We start from the raw sequence: 6,531 nt of genomic DNA on the forward strand, positions 1-6,531 counted from the left end.
TTCTGTTGATACACGGTATTCAGGGATTCTATTGTATATTTCCTTAACAGTTTGGTTTTGCTTCGTGGACAGGAAATATAAAATACTCTCTTTGGGGGGCGGAATTAATAAATTTTAATTAAACTAATATTTTGTATATTTGTTTTAATATCAATAAATAATTAGAAATATATGTTCCTTATTCTGAGAGGATTGCAATAGAATAGGATTACCTACAATCCATAACCATCTTGAACAATGTATAATGGCCCTTAGTTGAATGCTATTGATATCTGATCATGTTTACATGATAATTTATCTTACTGTACAAATTTGTCTTCAGAAGGAAATGTACTGACTCATGACAGAATGATGGTGTGTGTGTGTGTGCACACCAATTCCTTTTCTAGACTTTTTTCTAGTCTTTATGAATGTGGTCATAAAAGTTAACCCATATGGGTCTGGAACTTAGAGAGTGGAGGTTGCCATCTTGAGAACATGGGACTTGGAGAAGGTGCTCTGAGAAAATTCTGCTCTGGAATTTGTACATGAACCTGCTTCACTAGGGAATCTACATGGATAAACCCTCAAACTCCAATCATAGCTAGAAATCTCAGTGAAAACCTGGATTGTCACTGGAGAACCTTGAAACATTCTGTGAATGGTGAGAGAAAGAGAATCTCATACTTGGCAGTGATGGGTGGTATCAGCCATCAGCTGCCTTTTGGTGATGTCCTTCCCATAGCTCTTCACAAGGGAGAGGGTGTTTGGCAGCAGGAATATGCAGAAGGGAGGATAAGGGGTACAAAGGAGACTAGAGAACCATGTAGAGCGAAGACCAAGAAAAGGTAAAAGTGAAGTGGGAACTTTGTGCAGGTTGGGGAAAGAAGCTTTGCCTTTCTTACAATTTGAGAATCATTTCTAGGTATATCAACATTTGCAGGAAAAGAAAAAAGTTTCAGAGTATCTTTAGATTATTGACCTTGTATTGCTTAGCTTCCTTGGCTGCCATATTTGTTCAGATATCAGGAGAAAGCTTTTTGTTCTTGTTGTCATTGTTGTTCCTAATAGTTTCACAAAATCAAAATTCAGATTCCTTGGGAGAACCCAGGATTGGAAAGTCTACTTTAGAGCTTTCCAGTTTTGGTCTTTTGGTTTTATATGAGAATGTTTGAAACTATGTCTTTTCATTTTTTAATCTAACCCACTTGATATGCGTAATACTTACCTACCACTACCAGGACCACATTGTAATCTCATAATTAAGCACTGTCATATGATGCCCTTTCAGTTCCTGGGTTTATAGTTCCCATCAAATTGGCACTATGAAGTTTTAGTTTAGGTGATAGAGGCTAATGAGAAAAGAATACAATGAACTCATTAATATGTGAAAAATTTCTGCCAATGGAAGACACAGTGTTATCATGTCCCAACAAAGATTCCCAGAATTCTTAGGTAAGAAGTGGTGGTGAAATACATATTTAAGTCCCCAGGAGGACGTTTGTCAGAGAATAAATGAGAATGTTTGAGAAGTACTTGTTTACACTCACGTAAAGGATACATTTTTATGGGCCAAAGTTTGTCTAAGTAAACCTTATCTATGAATGGGGACTATTTCAAAGTAAATTGGGTGGAGATTGACACTAGGAGGTAGTCATGAGAAAAGGGGAAAAGGAATCACTCTAAGCACTGGAAAAGGAGAAAGGAAAAGAAGCCTGAAAATCAATCTTTGACTGGTCAGGGGAAAATAAAAAGAAATAGGTAAAATAACCCCATAAGAGATCCAACAGAGTTCTTATAAAACCCTTTCATGATTTCAGTGGTGAGCCACATCCAGGTCCCCTCATTTCTACATTCAGGTGGAGTCTTCTTGCGCAGCTATGGCTGTCCTAGTGCTCACCTGATCTCTTTCTCTAAGGGCTCCAAGTACTACACTGACAGTCATTCAATATTGAAAACAATGTTTCATATATTTTGTGCAGCTTTTAGTTACTTACAGCAATAGGGAACTCCAGTGACTGCATTACGTCCAGAAATATAAGACACTACATTTTCTTTAAATGAATCAGTTTTGTTTTTATTTTTTAAAATAATTGTTAGTTATGGAAAATGGAAACAAGTGCATTTCCTTGCTTAAAAAAATAGGATAATATTACAAGGAAGTATTTAATTCACTTTAAATATCATTTTTCCTTACATCTTATCTGCCATGTGCCCATTCTTAGTTTAACCAGATTTAAAATGTATTTTTAGCTTATTCTGCATCCTTTTCCTCTTTGTTTTTAATGTCTCCCATACACATAAAATTCTTTTGGAATTTAAAAAATAAATTTTTTTTATTATTTTTATTTTTTTAATATTTTACTTATTTGACAGACAGAGATCACAAGTAGGCAGAGAAGCAGGCAGAGAGAAAGGAAGTGAAGCAGGCTCCCTGCTGAGCAGAGGACCCTGGGATCATGACCTGAGCCGAAGGCAGAGGCCTTAACCCACTGAGCCACCCAGGCGCCCCTCTTTTGGAGTTATTTTTATTCACTTTGTTAGATAGGTTCTAATTATTTTTTCCAAATTGATAGTCATTTATCTTAATATAATTTATTTGCATGTGACTAACACTTTCAAACTCATCATATGTTAAATTACCAAATATATACAATTGAATATCTTTGCTTGATACTGTGTTCTATTAACATATTTGTTTATTCTACGGGCATACACTATTTAAAAACATTGCTAAAGCTTTATGATATATTTGTTGTTTTTTCTTCTCCCCTGTTCCCCCCACCCCCACACACAAAAAACCTTTGACAATTGTCAACTATATACTTAACAATGTGGAGTTTAGAATCCTTTTCGGTTTCCATAAAAATCTCCTCCAGAGATTTTGATTAGGAATTTACTCTATGTGTCAATTACTTGGGAAAAATTAACAACTTTAAAATGGGAGTTCTTCTCATTATGAATTGTATAACTTACTTGATTCAGTTGTTGCACATCTTTTGTGAAAATGTTTGGTGTTTTTCATGAAGATTGTTCATGTTTTTGTTATGTCTCTTAGTCTTATTGTTTTTGTGAAGGAGATTTATTTCTTTTTATAATTGTTTTATTCTTACATTTGGAAGTATGCGGATTTTTGATTATGCTGATTTTTGACTAAACTCTTTTAATAAACACTATAATCTGTCAGCTGGTTGTTTTGATTTGGTGAACTAGATGAACACACCAGCCAGTAATAAGTTGTGTTGTTTGATGTTTGGTTTTGGTTGTTTTATTTCCTTCTACTCTTATCTCATTAGTTGACACAGAATGTCCAAAGTGACAGGCTGTTGGACTGAATTTACCTGAAAATTTGTAAATTTGTTTAATCCAATAATCATTGAACATAAAGTTTTATAAACATAATCAGTTATCATTATATTGAAGTCATTAAGACTTACATAAAATGTGAATGCCTGATTTCTCCTGAAAATCTGAGTATGGGAAAGATTTGGATATATGCTCCTCATAAGGCAACAACACAACAGAGATGAGTCTTTGCAGACTCTTAAAACAGACAAGATTTACTCCCTTTCTACAGGGAACAAATGTCTTAAATTTTTTCTTAAATGTCTTTGCATAGTTTTGGCTCTATTCAATTTTTAAAATCTCCTTGAACTCTGTAAGCATATGAGTTTGAGAACTTGGCCTTAAAACTCTTAGTAAAATATATAATTATAACAGCTATAAAAGGTGGCCTCTCTTATTCCTGAATTTAATGGATCTCTCTTAGAATTGAGTGTGACATTCCTTGAGGTTTCTGGAATATACCTCTGATCAAGTTAAAGAAACTCATTTTACTTTTAGTTTAGTCTGTTTTAATTGTAATTGGATGAAATTTTATCAAATCCCATTTTGGCATCTCAGAAATAGCCCTTCTATTTAACAATGTAATTTGTTTATCAGAAAATCTTGGTAATAGGAATCAACAAACTAAGGTTTGTGTTGGAAAGCGGAATATGTAAAAATATTTCCAAGCCTTATCTGCTAAAATGTATTTAATGGGAAATAGAGGTAAGCTATTACCTGAGAACTAATGTAATCCTCTATGAAAATATTTGAACAAACTGGTAGTTGACCTTATATTCTAGGATGGCACAGTCACAAAAAGCTCTCAATAATAGAATGAGAAACATGACGCTAAAGCTAGCATCACACTATTCCTTTGATGGACTTTTATCAAGTTCTAAAATCTTACATATTACACAGATATAAAGACATGGACCTCATTTTGAGGTCCTTCCCAGTTCAGGAATCCAGTGTTTATATTATGTGACAAAATAAAGATAATCCCAAGGGTTGTCAAAAGACCCAAGTCATCACACTGTTATTAATTTTTTCTTCTGTATTGATACATGGAAAAAAACTTAAAATATAAAAAGAAGTATTTTACTGTGAAATATTTTCCAATGCTGTTGTAAATTTCCTTCTACAATCAAAAATTAAAGGACAAATAGAAGCTAGCTGCAAACGCTTTTCCCCTATTCCCCTAACTCCCCTATAAACAAAAGTTAGTGTCAGTCAGCATTTATGAAGACACCTTGAGGCTTGGTCAATTTTAAGAGACAATAACAACATTCAAGCTCTTTGTGGTTTCAGGGAGTGTTGGTGGTCTTGGCACTACATAAGCTGACCCTGTGTGCATTTCTGATCTTGCTTCTTGCCACTCTCTTCCTGGACCATTATGTTCCCGGTCTTTCACAGTTCCTTGAAAATACCACAGTAGTCCTGCTTTAGAGTGTCTCTTTCCAGAATATAGACCCCACTAATCCTCATACGGCTGTTTCCTCCTGATCACATTTGGCTTTTTATTGGTACTCATCATCATTAAATATATTGATTACTATGTTTCAGCACTTTTCCTCAGGAAATCTCAACAGAATTCAAAATCAGTTGAAGTGGTACCTGATAATAGAATCTTCTTTTGCCTATCCAACATGAAGTACCCTCCATAAAATAATCAGAGCTCTCCACTTCCATCGATGCTGTTCTAATGATTGCTCTCTCCCTTTTGTTTATTTAGTTTTTATTTAAATTCAATTAGCCCACATATATTACATCACTTGTTTCAGATGTAGAGTTCAGTAATTCATCATTTGCCTGTAACTCCCAGTGCTCATCACATCACATGCCCTCCTTAATGCCATCATCCATTTATCCCATTCCTATCCCCACCTCCCCTCCAGCAACCCTCAGTTTCTTCCCCGTAGTTAAGAGTCTTTCAGGATTTGTCTCCCTCTCTGATTTCTTCCCATTCCATTTTCTCTCTCTTCCCCTATGGTCCTCTGTGATGGTTTTTACATTTGTCTTATGAATGAAACCATATGATAATTGTTTTTCTCTGACTGACTTGTTTCACTCAGCCTAATACCCTCCAATTCCATCCAAGTTGATGTAAATGGTAAGATTCTATCTTTTTGATGGCTTAGTAATATTCCATTATTTATATATATCACACCTTCTTTATCCATTCATCTGTTGATTGATGTCTCAGGTCTTTTCATAGTTTGGCTATTGTGGACATTGCAGCTATAAATATTGGGGTCAGGTGCTGCTTTGGATCACTACTTTTGTAACTTTGGTGAAAATACCTAGTAACACAATATTTGGGTCATAGGGTAGCTCTATTTTTAACTTCTTGAGGAACCTCCAAACTGTTTTCCAGAGTGGCTGCACCAGCTTCCATCCCACCAACAGTGTAAGAGGGTTGCCCTATCTCTGCATCCTTACCAACATTTGCTGTTTCTTGAATTGTTATTTTAAGCCATTCTGAGTGGTGTGAGGTGGTATCTCATTGTGTTTTTGAGTTGCATTTCCCTGATGCTAAGTGATGGAGCATTTTTTATGTGTCTGTTGGCCATTTGTATGTCTTCTTTGTAGAAATGTCGGTTCATATCTCTGCCCATCTCTTGACTGGATTGCTTGTTTTTGGTTGTTGAGTTTGAGAAGTTCTTTATAGATCTTGGCTACTAGCCTTTTATCTGATAAGACATTTGCAAATATCTTCTCCCATTCTGTAGGTTGCTTTTTAGTTTTGTTGATTCTTTTGCTGTGGAGAAGCTGTTATCTTGATGAAGTCAGAATAGTTCATTTTCCCCTTTATTTCCCTTGCCTTCAGAGAATGGATGCTGAAATTCTCCACAGGATACTAGCCAATAGGATTGAATGGTATGTTAAAAGGATTATTCACCAGGACCAAGTAGGGTTTACTCTTGTGCTGCAGGGTGACTCAACATCCATGACTCAATCAATGTGATACACATTAATAAAAGAATGGACAATAATGATATGATCCTCTCAATTGATGCAGAGAAAGCATTTAACAAAATTCAGCATATTTTCATGGTTGTTGGTTTTTTAATATTTATTGACTGTCTCCTTTTTTCGTCCAACCATCTAAATTAGGCTATCTCCAGGGACAAGTTTCTTGCATTCTATAATCATTTAACAGAACTTTATGGAAATTTAATAGATGTCAATCATAAATAGACAAAAGTCTTTCTGTCAAGATGTCTG

The sequence above is a fragment of the Lontra canadensis genome, unplaced genomic scaffold (genome assembly GCF_010015895.1).
Source record: "Lontra canadensis isolate GAN:19392208 unplaced genomic scaffold, GSC_riverotter_1.0 scaffold154, whole genome shotgun sequence".
Classification (NCBI taxonomy): Eukaryota; Metazoa; Chordata; class Mammalia; order Carnivora; family Mustelidae; genus Lontra; species Lontra canadensis.